The following is a 14,182-nucleotide window of genomic DNA, read 5'->3' as shown; positions in this document are numbered from 1 at the left end:
CTCACACAGCTGAAATTTCACTTACTGCCCTCTGGAGTATACAGGTGGTACTACAAGCATGCGATTAAATGCGTACATTTTTTAACTAGTTATTTTTGGTATAATTAATCGCGCGTTATTAACGCGTTAACTTGACAGTCCTAGTTAAAAGATCAAGGAAAATTAGATTCCTGATGTTATGACACTTTAAGAGATACCTGTAAACGTTAACTTAATTTTTTTTAAATATTTTGTTTTATATATAACAACCTTTCAGCTTTACAGGAAATTTACATAATACATACATTTCTGTTCTGTCATCTGTTTGAATAATTTCCAGAAAGCTACACAGAAATTAAGGAAATCTATTCAGGTAATAACTACCGAATACCTTGGCTTTCACAATGTCTGTTTTTTTATACAGTGCCTTACAAAAGCATTTGTTATCATTTCATTTTGGCTGAATTTCAAATCCTTACGTAACATTTTATTAAATATAATTAAAGGTGGACTATTTTTGTCATTTTTTAACAACTGACACTCAAAGATAAATAAAATACTGTAAATGTTAACATCACAATATCTCTCTATCTATCTATCTATCCATCCATCCATCCATCCATCTATCTATCTATCTATCTATCTATCTATCTGGTTCAATCTGGTAAGGGTGACGTGTTTTTTCTCAGCGTTTGTCGTTCATGTCACCGTTCAAATTCCCGCCCCTGTCTCGCGGTCAGGAACTGCCCTGTCCTCGCGCACCGCAGCTCTTCTCATTCTGCACTGCCACAGAGTCTGTACGGCAAGGCGTAACGCTGTTTCTCCACTAAACCCCGTGTTGACACATTAAATATGAAACTATCGCTATGGATATTGGACTGCTCTAAAAACCCAGATGACAAGCCTTAAACCCGAAAAGAAACGGTATGTGTTGTCGATATATCGTCTGTTTACCGCTCACGATTGCTTGCGTTTACGTTTCACTAGAAGTTTGTGAATTAAAATGCCTCCGTGACTCATATTGAAGTTTAAATGGGCTTTATTGTCGAAGTTGGACTTTCATTAAAGTCACGGGCGATTTTTTTTTTAGGTAATATTGCGTCTTTTGAGATTCACACACTGTTTTGATTGTGGAGTGATTTTACCTCATCTACTATGTGACTCTCAAACTCTTTCACGCGAGCAGTCAGAGTAATTGTAAACTGACTGCTTCATTCGCCAGGTTTCGTCTGCAGTCAACAGACAGATTATGTTATTTCTGGTTGTTTGCAGGTTCACTGTTGTGGTGTATGTGCTGTCACTTTCCCTGACATAATGGACTAATAATTAACTAGAATCAACGAGTATTTTCTCTCTTCCTTATTGTATTTCCCTAAAATTACAAGATCTGGAACTGTTATTGCATTCATTTAATCCCCTCAAACTATATAGTATCTTTACCACGTGCATTAAGTTTCATAGTTCGCTGCTGGCTGAGTGAGTGTAGCTGAGTAAAGCCTTTGTTTTGGCTTTAATTCAAGTTTTCATACATTTCAATTATATTCTTAGTTTCACTGAGGTGGTGTTTAACTCATCCTTGAGCAGTAGGAACTGGCACAACGCGTGTGTGCTGTGCATCTTGGAAATATCAGATCTCTGTCATGCTGTCTTTATAAATATCCCAGTGGGGTCTCTCTGCTGTGGGTGCAATTGGGCATCCGCCTGCACTAAATGCATGCCTGTCCCACTCAAGTGTAACCTTGAGCTGTGCTCTGTTCTTTGTCAATAGCCTGATAACTTGACAGATACTGAGACGGCTGGTAAGCCTCAGGATCGTTTCCTCTCTCCAATTAGCCCAAAGTAGCACCGGATCAGAGCTTTGGTCTCTCTTGCATTAATCACTTCCTAAGTGCCTGAATTGATCGTTCTGGGTTAATCACTGCCTGTTATTTCTAAAACACGTTTCTTTTGCCACTTGGACATATTCACAAGCCTGAATTATTCAGTAGCTCCAAAATCTGGAAAATAGGCTTCCTAATGTGCATCCCGAGTCATTCGCCACCTGGTTCGATTCCTTTCCACACATCCAGCTATTCAGACACTCCACAGGCTTGGTTGGCTGCCAGTGAGCCACAGTGGAGTGCTTTTTGGCAAGGTTTGACCAGCTGTGGTTTGTTACTCTTCCCACTGTTGTCCATCCTGCCTTAGCTCGCTATTGACTGAAGCTCATTAAACTCAATGTGGTGGCGAGTGCTGAACCACTGACCCTTACAATGGGCACCTCCTACATTACATGTGTTTGGTCCTACAGAAAAGTCTGTCACAGACCCACAGGGTTGCTTGTAGACTGATACTATAGGAAGAGAGAGAGAAAAAAAAGGATAGCTGAAAATAATGGTTTGGTGAAATGAAAAACAAATTAGCTTTAAACTCATTTTCAAACAGGCTTAATAGAAAACATTTTAGTAAATTTCAGTGTCAGGAAAAGACTGCCTTGTGACAAATGACAGATTTAAAAAAATGTTTTTGAAGCTGTGAAATGGACCTGATCTTTTGCAGATATGGAGTAATGTATGAAGTGCATGCATGTATCTGGAAAATATGCACACACTCACAGAGACTTGCACGTAGCAATTTCAGAGGCATACAATTATGTTGCTTGCAAAGTCAATCTATTTCCTCTTGGCCTTGTTTTATTAAAGCAAAGCAAACCTCATACTTTTTCGGAGCATTTGTTGGACCATACAGTCTATTTCGGGGTATACTACTTGCTTGCGTTCATGCTCTTTTGTTTTTTTCTAGAGCCTAGATTAAACATCTTTTAAGTAGAGTGAGGTTAGCAGCAGCACTGTGTAATCAATGTAGCTATGCTGGATCTATGAATGTCTCTTTGTAAAGTGTGTTTAACAGCAACTCCAGTTGTAGTATATATCGGAAGTAATCTCTCAGTGAATGACCGCTGCTATACTATGGCATGCAGTAGATTTGAATGGTTGTCCCACCATGTGAAGGACAGGAAATGACAGCTGAACTTTAAAGTGGCTTTCATGGAGGCCACACCTGGACAAGATCTTCAGAAGAGGCAGACAGCCCTGACCATCTCATGAACTCCTCAGTCTTAACAGCTTTTCCCAGTAGGGCTGTTGCCTGTTTGCTCTTACCTCATAAGGAGAATATCAAAGATACAAGAGGCAGAGATAGAATCAATTGAATGTTGATTGTCTGTCTGGTTTTGATGGTTTGTAATTTAACTGCAAATGAACTTGGGTGATTCTCACAAATTCTGTCAAGAAAATGTTCTGGAAATATGTAACCCCTAAAAAAATGAAGCCTACATTTAGGAGGACCATTAAGAATTTTTGCCTTAAATTTTTGGACATTATTTTCAGGAATGTTAAGCACATTTTACCCCCCAATTGTGTCCAGACCTTTTACTTGTACTATTCCTACTATTGTACTATTGACTTAGGGACTATAAGACAGTCCAATTTAGGGATGTGCAGAAATACTAATTTCACTTGTCTAAAAAGAAAGAAACCCTCAGAAAACTTTGTTTATGTGACCCATTTAAAATACTATCATCAAATACACTAAATTCCTCTGAAAAGGGGCATTTATCTGCAACGTGCTTGCCTTGCATTATGATCATTGTACATAAAATATAGAACATGACACGCATTCACTGAATCAACGTTAGTAAATACAGACATATTTATTGAAACAATTATATGAATAGTGCAGGACCAATTGAGCAACCCTAACAGCCTGTTCTAAATGGAATTCAACAAGAAAAATGACTAAACATATTAAAACAGTCAGAACATTGTTGAAAATAATTAGCAGGTATGCCAAATATACAATAAAATAATGCACTGAAAAAGTTGCTTGTATTTCACGACATGCATTAGCCTGTGATCTAATATGATAGCTGTTTGGTTAACAGCGTTAACCAATAACATTTCTGATGCAAAAATAAACACTCTGACGCTTATCTTTCAATCTGCTATGTTACTGACTGCACTGACAAACTATAGCTGGCTAACAGCAAACAGATGTGATAAACATGAGTGACATGGTTGTCAGGGACAGGGTTAACGTTATATTAGTTATATTGAAAAGGGAAAATGATGGGGTCATTGTTTATTAACTTTCCAGTATGTATTTCACAAACTAGTTAGCAACTTACCGCGAAGACACCACTTAAATCCGCCCTGTCTGCAGAACCACCGTCAGCTCATATTTGTAAACAGTGGAGTTTTCATATCTGCACATATCGGAAAACATATATGCCGATACGATATATCTGTGAAAGGCAATCGGACAGCCGATAAATCGATCGGGCACTACTTTATATACATCTGATCCAGATATCATATTGTTAATAACTGTATTATTAATTATATTTCAAATATAAAATTAACAAGACAGTAATTGTTGCGCATTCTTTGTAAAAATATAAAGCCTGTGTAAAAACAAATTTTGGTTGACTTGTAATTCCAGTGTCCACTAGCAGCATCAATACCATTTAACTATTGGACAAGTCTCGCACATCCCTAGTCAAAAGGGGTACTACTTTGATGTATAAATTCTTCTAATAATGCTACAATTTAAATAATCTATAATTATTTTTCACATTGTGGAAATAAGAATTCAGTGGTAAAATGTTCGCAACTGTCATGAAAATAAATGTTACAATGTAAAAAATATTAATGGCCTTAAAAATAGGCTTCATTTTCTATAAGCAAATCTATTTTATTCTTTTTTTCTTTTCATTTTGTAGTAAAATAAGACCAGGATATCGCAGGTTTCATGAGAATTCACCCACCTTTGTCTTAGGGCACTGTTAAAATAAACCTTTGAGAATGTGTCACCAAAGAAATTAAATTTTTGATGAGCAGTACAATTTGAAATATTTGCAGTCAACAGGTAATGTATATAGCTCATTCATTGTTTTTTACCAAACACTTCCATAAGTCGCCATGTGCCTCCTCCATTCTATGTTTGGATTACAACACAACTTGTGTTTATAAACCAAAATAGCTCGGTAGGCACAGAGCCTCAATGGAAGACACTGTGCCAACTTCTTACTTTCTGTGAGCCTCACCCAGCATGATCCTCTCATTGTTTGCATGGTGTCTCTGCTTAAAATGGATTGCCTTGGGATGGTTTACATCAATACGGACAGCCATCTCAGGGTTAATACAGCATTAAGAAAACCCTGTGGCAAATGGCAAAGGATTGTGATCTCACCATCAAGATTAATTTGTGCATTCATTATTTGCACCCTCTGCCTATCTACTTCCATTCAGAGCGAAGGTATTTCCATACCACAATGTTTCTCGAACCATTAGAGATTTCATTCAGCAAACCACAGAGTCCCTGTGGGTGAAAGGCTTCCCAAGAAGGCTCCTGATTCTTAATATTGTGCAATTTAGATGCAAAAAAGTTCTGGCTGCGTGAGGCCCTGCTCTTTTTGCAGTTACTTCCATAAAGCTCAGACAAAACACTGCTGTCTATGCCCTGAATATAACTAGCGGCTTGCGACTTGTTTGTGCGTGGCACAGACTCGCTGCAATTGGAGATCTGAGGCTTGCAGAATAAGAAGTGACAGCTCTCTGGAAATGCCCAGTGGAATAGTAGGGTTATGATCAAATCTTTCTGAAACCATAACAACAGATTTAGCAAATCTCAGACATTATTGCTGTCTCTGTAGATATCTGGCCATTGCTTTTGTGCAGAATCAAGGTAGAGCATGGCAGAAAGGGATTTGGGAACTTATTCCCCTGGTGTGGAGGGAGTTGGTTTGTATCCTCTGCATTTGGTTCTGAGGGTCAATGTGCTTTCCCCACAGTTCTTTATAGACTTGTGTTTTTTCACAGATATATGTGGCACCATGTAATGCTGGTTAAGATTGTGTCCAGGTTGGTCAGGGGGCAGTGTGTTTAAGATTGGAGTTTTTCCTTCATTTCAACCTCAGCAAAGGGTGGGTGAAAGGCCTGCTTGAGGCAGAAAAAATACTCAATTGTGATCATCAATTTTTCACACATGTGAAACGTTATTTATTTATGGCCCTTCTGATTTAGGATGTACTCACTTAAGATTTTTGTCATACAGGCATTCCTCAGATCCCACATGATGTGGTAACTCCCTCTTATAACTTGTATTTGGCCGTAAAACTCTCATCTGTTCAATCTGATGTGGCTTGGATACTGCTCATATGAGTGCAAACAATCAGATTGCATGGCAGGTGAGGATAAAATCTGAATGCTTCTCCCTCCAACTTATTTAAAACTCAGGCATTGCCATAGAAACTGCTTTTCTGTTTTAACCCAGCGAACATACATAAGTATAGAGCAGTTTCCCTGTGAGTCAGATGATCCCTTTGAGGTAACGCAAGATGCTCAAGAGTTGTGAGGAACCTGAAATGTGAAAGAGCGTGCCTCAGGTTTAAATGCAGCTAATGAATAGTTGAGCCTTTTCCACATTAAGTAAACTGGACTAGAATGTCATAAATAAACAGTCATATTTATAATATAAGTTTGTGAATGATGGCCATCTTTGTGATGCTGCAAATTTAAAAGTCGGATGACAAACTTGATTTTATGCAATCCAGTGCTTGCTTGATTACTGTTTTGTACAAGCCCAAGCTCATGCCCTTGGGAACCTTTTAGCTATGTTGCTTACTTATCTGATCTGACTATTTTATATGTGTTTGAAGAGTAATCTGAACCAGAATTTCTTAGTGCTGAATGGGTATGACATAATAGATAACATAATCTACGGATGTCTTATCTTGTCCCTTGTGGTAGTACAACTTGCCAATCATACAATGAGGATCATTGTATCCATCCCTCATGTCTGCTGATGAAATGTTTCTTTGCACAGTGTGGTGGGTGGCCATTTTCACAAAGCCATGTCACTAACTTTTATTCAAGTTGAAAAACATTTCAAACTCTCATTTCTTTAGTCCTTTAGTTTATTTTTACAGTAATCTGGCTGGTTTCATTCTGAAACAAACCAGTAACAAACAGTATGCTTGGGTGTTTTGAAGGGGTTCCTAGCTGCAGGTCTTTCTCAAACAAACCACATTATGCACATTCCTGCAGAAGGGCTTAATGCCTGAAGTCCTTCACGCTCACAGCACGATACAGTGTTTCCCACATGATTTGGTGAGGGTGTGGTGGGTTGACCTTGTTCCTCTAGGGTGATCTGGGGCATGCTCCCCAGTAAGAACATTTTTTACATTTTAAAGTTAAATGCATCAGTCTGGTGCACTTTGAGAGCAAAATTAAGAGGCTTGATCTATGAAGAAATCTGCGCTAGTAGTAATTTAATCATAAACACATTGGTTGCAGGGCTCGAAATTAAGCATTGTCATGTGCTTGTCCACCAGACAAGTAAATTGGTCATTCACTTGTCAGAGTAAAAAAGTTACTTGTCTGGATAGAAAAAAAGGACATTTACAATACATGCTCAAGTAACTTGTCAAAGTTTATGTTGTATATTTTTCTAAAATTATGACCGATGCCCAACCTAATAGTGTATCTATGCAATCAACTCAATTCTCTGTGACAGAAATGTAAACTGCGCTGTGTATGAGAGGAGGCTATTGTCATATGATAATTATTTTATGTTATGTATGGTAGTCAAATAAAGAAAAGCCTCCATCGCCATCGTTTACAGCAGGGGTGCTCACACTTCTATGGAATGACACCTACTTTTTCATCATGTTATTGCAGCAAGATCTACCATGTACAATAAAGGCTATACATTATCACAATACCAAAGTTTCAGGAGTCTGTTGTAAAATTACCAATACCAGCTTCAAAAAAGTCACACCCACAATGCATGGTAAATGAGACTGGTTTGACTGACTGGGAGGGAGAAATACTTTGCCAAAGCAGTGGCACAAAACACAACATTAGAGATCTTTTATGTTATTATGAGAAGTGTAAAAATATTTTTGGTTCATTATCCATTGGCAGCCATATCACCCTGCAGCTCTTTCCTGGTTGCCCACTAATGCTAAGCAGGGTTGAGCCTGGCCTGGGAGACCTCCTGGGGAAAACCAAGGTTGCTGCTGGAAGTGGTATTATGGAGGGTGCTCACCCTATGATCTGTGTAGGTCCCAGTATAGTGATGGGGACACTATACTGTGAAAAGGCACTGTCCTTTGGATGAGATGATAAACTGAGATCCTGACTCTCTGTGGTCATTAAGGACACTTCTTGTAAAGAGTAGGGGTATAACCCTGGTGTACTAGCCAAATCCCCCCCACCCCATTGGCCCCTATCTATCATGACCTTGTATTAATCTCCATCCCTGAATTGGCTACATCACTCTACTCTCTCCTCCCCCACCAATAGCTGGTGTGTGGTGGGCGTTCTGATGCACTATGGATGCCGTTGAATCAACCCTATGCTATGTAAAGTGCTTTGAGTGCCTAGAAAAGCGCTATATAAATGTAAGGAATTATTATTATGAAACTGTGGCAGGACAGTTTAGACTGTGGTGGGCTACCACAGTCTAGGTAATTAATGGGAAACACTGCGATGCGTTTCCTCAGGGCAGCTCTGGTGTCACTTCACAAGCCTGTAGCGTGTGGAATGCAGCAGGATGAGTAAATGTCCATGCTCTGAGTGGCCAATCGCTGTACTCCGTTGTAACACTGCTCTCTTTTGTGTTCTCCAATCAGCCTTGGAGGCAAAGACATTCTTTTAGTGTCAGGAGCACTGCCAAGAGTTCAACAGGAAAATTCGAAAGGAAGGAGGGCAAAATAGAGAGAAAAAGAAAATGAAGCTATTGTGTGGTTTTAGTTACATGCCTCTCTTATTGCTGTGCTTGAATGGCACAGAACCTTGTAGGTTTTTGTTTATTAGGCAGTGTTAAATGTTTTATTGCAGGCGTTACCTCTAACCTTGTTAATTATCATGCTCTGGCATGTTCTTATTATGGGTAAGACACTGAGATAAATTAGTTGGTTTGGTTGATGAACATTGTGAACTGATAGAGTGTCTTTTTTATTATGGAAAGACCAGAAATCTATGGAGTCCATGTAAACAGTGAGCATGTGGAATAGTAATATCACAGGGTTGCCGCCCCACTTCATTGTTTATTTTCTTTCTAGGTGTAACACAGGTCATAATTCGAATGACTAGAAAAATTATATAATTTGCAATAACTATATTTTCAACAGAAATAAAACAATATAATGTCTAATAAAAGCCACTGTGTAATTTAAAAAATAAAATAATTAAAAAAATAATCCAACATTGAAAGTGTGATGAGTTTAGGTTGAGACCGAAAAAACTGTGAGTGATGTCATAAAGACGAGACACGTTTTGCTGATCGCGGATGACAAATCTAAGGCAAATATTAAAATCATCCTTTAATATGCTCAAATAATATGATATATTATGTTGTAAACAACATAACATTTTTAGAGTGGTGATTTGTTGATTTTGATGCTGATGGTTGCTGATTGTGAACCTCTAAAATCTAATGTGGATGGTGAATGCATATAAAATCCCCCGGATTTGGTGAGTTCTAAATAATATTGTGTTCATTTCATTGGAACTGAATGTTCCATTTATGTATTTTTCTTCTGAAGAGTTTTATGCATTATTTATGTGCATTAAGTGTTAAAGTGTGCACAGTTTAAAGTAATATTCCATTTAAATGCTAAATTGCACATGATCACATGTTTGAGCTGTTGTAATGTTTGAGGAGTTGAATTGTTCTCTTACTGATTTCAACCTGTTTTGTGACTCTGTAATTTCTGTTTATGGGTTAATAGTTCCATATCAGAAATAAATAAATAGTGCAGAACAAATCCAAAACATAAGCAAAAGCTCTAAACTAAACTAGTTAATATATCTAAATATCTATAAAATCAATATAGAAATATTTCGAGGTTATTAAAAAGGAATTCAAAGGATCAAAAAGGGAAAAACATTCATTTGTGTTTTTGTTTTATTTTATTCCTGTATTGTAATTTCATTTCAAACACATTCATACAATTTCTAAATATAATGTTTCAAGATATTTTCCTAGTCTGTGTTGTGTGTCACATCAGTCTTGCCCTCCGTAGGGAACCTAGAAAAAAAAAAAAGGTCTATTACCTGGTGTTCTGAAGTTCAGTGGATAAATCAAGGTAAAAAATAACTGTTACAATAGTTGTTACATAAGCATCACCACCACAGCAGAACACAATGACTGGTGGATGCTGAGATTTTAGCAAATGCAGGAAGTTGTTATACCTCTTTCAAAATACATGACCCTTTTCTTTCAGTTCCATCCCCTCAATGCTTTGTAATAACACTTGGGCTGGATGGAACCAGAGCTCCAGAGGACCAAATTAGCATCCTTTTTGTGATTGATGTTTTTTCATATATCCTTATACCATCCCCACGCAGCCTTGCTGGTCAGCTTGGAAAGCATTTATAGGAAGGTGATGAAGACATGTCAAAGTGTTGTTGTTTAGAGCCCTCTAGCAGCTGTGAAACAGACAGGGGTCATAACAGGGTCCCCCATGTCCCTCCCCATCACTTGTGGGAAAATGCTCTTTCTCAACCCTAATGGCTCTGTCACTCTGTGGGGAAATGTAGAGAAAGCAGAGATCATAAATCAGTTCTGTCTCTAGGGGAAAGAAGAGAGGACAGAAAACAAGCATTAAAACTTTTATCACGTTCCATAAATGCAGGCCATGGAGGCTGCTGATGTTGTTCATGAATGCCACCTCCCTCAGACACTCATGGGTCCAACACCTTGATGACTTGTAGTGAGTCGTGGTTTATTGATTGCAAAGTCTTGCTGGATAAAGAGCGGATGTTGGCTCTCAGAGTCCATATTGAGGTTGCTCATGGGCATTGAGATGGGATTCAGGGTGGCTGTTACTCATTCAGCCTTGCAGGCTGATTCACACACTTCCAGTGCATCTACAACAAGTAATGGCACCCCTGTGGTTCATAGGAAATCCACATAAACAGACAGGTAAAACAGCCCAATGCTGCCATTCCAATTAGAATTTTAGTGTTAGTGCTGTTAGAATGCTGGTTTGTCTTTTGGATAAATCATAATTTTGTCTGTGGCAACTTTTGCAATATGATACTTCATGGCTCCTCCCAAATATTGCTGTAGTTCTGAGGTGAAATGTCCACTGAGTGGGGCTAAAAGCGAGTTAAATGTTCTCCCTAAAGCCTCATACACTCATACAGGGACTTCCAGCAACAAAGCTGGTGACTTCCGATGACACGATCAACAGCAATCTCTGGTAACTAGATGTGGGCGTCCATCGACTTGAGAAAGTTGAGAAAATTTTACATTAATACAAATAAGGAGTGACTTTCAGAAGCGACAACTAATAGGAGTGAAGTGACAGTGAAATCTCCTTTGAGTTAATGGCGTTGAGTGCAGGCAAGACAAGACTGTGATTTCTGTGAGTGATTTCACTGTTCTATTTGATTTGTTTGTAACCGTATATAATAAAAAAATTAGGGGTAGAAAAGAAATATTCAGCAGTCTGAGTGAGTTTGATTTGTACATTGATAGATTCTTATTAATGATATGATGCATTGAGCACTGCTGCAGTTCATATAATCACTCCCCTACAGAATGTTTTTTTAGGGACAAGAAAACTCCTTGTCAAATTAGAATGATATCTTAGTTTTGCTTTTTTGATAAGATTTTCAAGAGATATGGCCAGACGTGCAGTCCACCAATAATGTTAAAGTGACATCAGTTGGAAAGCCCATGAGCGACTTCACAGTACAGAGACTACATCAGCAACAAAGTGATAAAGTCACTGCATGTGTGTTAAGCTCTGTACAGATGTTGCTAGTGGGCATTTCTACTGCTGTCGCTGTAATGTTATTGGTGGACTGCACGTCTAGCAATTTAAAAAAAAAATCTGATCACAGATGAGACTTTTTTCAGTAAAAATTAAGATAGAATTGTAATTTGACAAGGAATCAGTTTTCTTGTCCCTAGAAATTCACTTTGTGCAGGGGAATTTTTTTTATATAACCTGCTGCAGTGCTCAATGCATAATATCATTAGTAAGATGAACGATCTATCGTGAATCAAACTCACTCAGACTGCTGACAGTTTCTTTTCCATGCATCGTTTTTATGACAGAAAACTCCACAGACACCTTCTTCACTCCTATTGGTTGTCACTCCAAAAAGTCACTCTTTAGGTTCACACCATGCAAGTGAATGATTGCGTTAAGGGTAACTAATCCTTTAAGATTAATAGGCTGTTGGGATTTAAATAAAAAAACCTAGCTCCCTACCCTAAACCTTAAACCTAACCTATTATGTCAGATAAAGGAAATGTTAGATTAAAAACTGCTGAAATCATTTTATGGTGTTTCTGTGACCCTTTCAGCTCACATGTCGACTTATGTGCTCTTCAGGTCTCATATTCTGGTCTTTTGCATTACAAGAGCAATGCATCAGTTGTACAATTTGATCACACTCAAATAAACTTATAAATGTGGTTGGTTATGTAATGCAAATGTTAAAATGTATTGCCTTACAATGCACTATAATAAAAGTGTTTTGATGTTAAAAGAAAGCATTGTGTGAGGAACAGGGCAAAAAGTGTTTAAAAATGGACAAACTGCCGTTTTACTACTGTATCATTTACTCATTTGTGTGAAAGGGAATAAAAGTTGTTGTTGTAATGCCTCTAGCATTAATTTCACCAGGAAACTGGTTATAAGTAAAATGAGCCTTGTAAAAAAATATTTAGCAAAACGGTAGGTATAGTAATATTTTTATGAAACTCTGTAGGTTATTTCCTTTAAAAGCCTATGGATTCTTTATGATTATAGGCTTTATGCTGAAGGCCTCATAAATCTAGCTTTATATGGAAGACAAGTTCCCTATCCCTTGACCCCGGGATCAGCTATGCCCAGAGGACTGCTTTCGAATTCTGTTGCATTTTCTGTGAAAGTCATTGCTGTGTTTCTTGATGAAAGCTAAATAAAAACAAAAACCTTGTTGCTGTGAGATTTTTGGGTAGAATGCTGACTTTTGTTTGTCTGTAGGGAATAAACTTAGCTCAGGCTTAGTGTTTGGATAGGTTTTAATTATTGTTCCCTGGAAAACACCCTGATTATAGGTGGAGTCCCATGCAAGGAACACACTGTAGCATAGCGAAGGTTGCAACATGTCGACATGACTATAATGTTAATACTAGGCTGTTAATGAGAGGGCAACCTTATACCTGATTTCATATGTAAACTCATGTGTATACCTGATGGCTTGCATTACCAAAGCTCAGGGCAAAATATATTTCAACATACATTATTCAAATGACCTTTGAGCTACATGTGGCCAAAACTGATAAGTATTTAGCTGCTAGTGTTCTTTTTTCACCCTATTTATTCTGGTGCATTACAAAAACACAATGACACACTTCCTTCAGGCTGCATTTAAGTAGTTTCCATGGCTACAAATGCACATGCAGCTGGATGGGCAAAATGAGCAGAGCGCATGGAAGGCAATGTGCTCCCAAACGCAATCCTTTACTCTCTCTCTCTCTCTCTCTCTCTCTCTCTCTCTCTCTCTCTCTCTGCTCTGTCTTATTTCTGGGAGGCGTATTATGCAATTAAGAGTAAAAAAGGAAGTTGATTGCAGAGATGTTGGTCCCAGCACAGGTGTGGATGTACTAGGGTGGATTGGAGGAGCCAAATTGAAGTGATTAGGAGGTAGAAGCTCATCTATGGGGGCATTTAGTGCAATTGAGAGTTAGGTAGAGATGTTGAGTTGCTGAGAGGTGAAGCTGTTGTTGCATCTGTCACAATTATCTGTCACATTCATATGAAAAGACAAGTTATGTGTTTGCTGTACTTTTCATGTTACTCCAAAGAATTGCACAAAAATACAGTAACCTCCTTTGGCTGCTTTTAATAAAGGGATCTTAAAGGGTTAGTTCACCCAAAAATGAAAAGTCTCCAATCATTTACTCCACCTCATGCCATCACAGATGTGTATGACGTTCTTCTGCAGAACACAAACAAAGCTTTTTAGAAGAATATTTCAGCTCTGTAGGTCCATACAATGCAAGTGGATGGTGACCAGCTCCAAAAATCACAGGCAATCGATAAAGTAATCCAGTGGTTACATTAATGTCTTCTAACGCGATATGATCGCTTTGGGTGAGAAACAGATTAGCAGTTTGCAGTAATTAAAATCTTTATTTTATGGATTTTAAGCTG

The 14,182-nt window shown here is 38.2% G+C and overlaps 1 protein-coding gene and 1 pseudogene across 2 annotated transcripts in view; one reads left to right on the top strand and one right to left on the bottom strand.

Annotated features, from left to right (window-relative positions):
* The window catches only part of LOC127645682 (neutral cholesterol ester hydrolase 1-like), a 133,401-nt pseudogene that overhangs the window by 43,350 nt on the left and 75,869 nt on the right, over nucleotides 1-14,182 (bottom strand).
* The window catches only part of LOC127644757 (serine/threonine-protein phosphatase 2A regulatory subunit B'' subunit alpha-like), a 141,593-nt gene continuing 128,179 nt past the window's right edge, over nucleotides 769-14,182 (top strand). For both annotated transcript variants that reach the window (XM_052128124.1, XM_052128123.1), the window contains exon 1: nucleotides 769-903. The gene's annotated coding sequence lies outside the window, so the exon portion shown is untranslated. The remainder of the gene's footprint in view (nucleotides 904-14,182) is intronic.

Source organism: Xyrauchen texanus, chromosome 6, assembly GCF_025860055.1.
Source record: "Xyrauchen texanus isolate HMW12.3.18 chromosome 6, RBS_HiC_50CHRs, whole genome shotgun sequence".
NCBI lineage: Eukaryota > Metazoa > Chordata > Actinopteri > Cypriniformes > Catostomidae > Xyrauchen > Xyrauchen texanus.
This window is presented reverse-complemented; position numbering and strand designations above follow the sequence as displayed.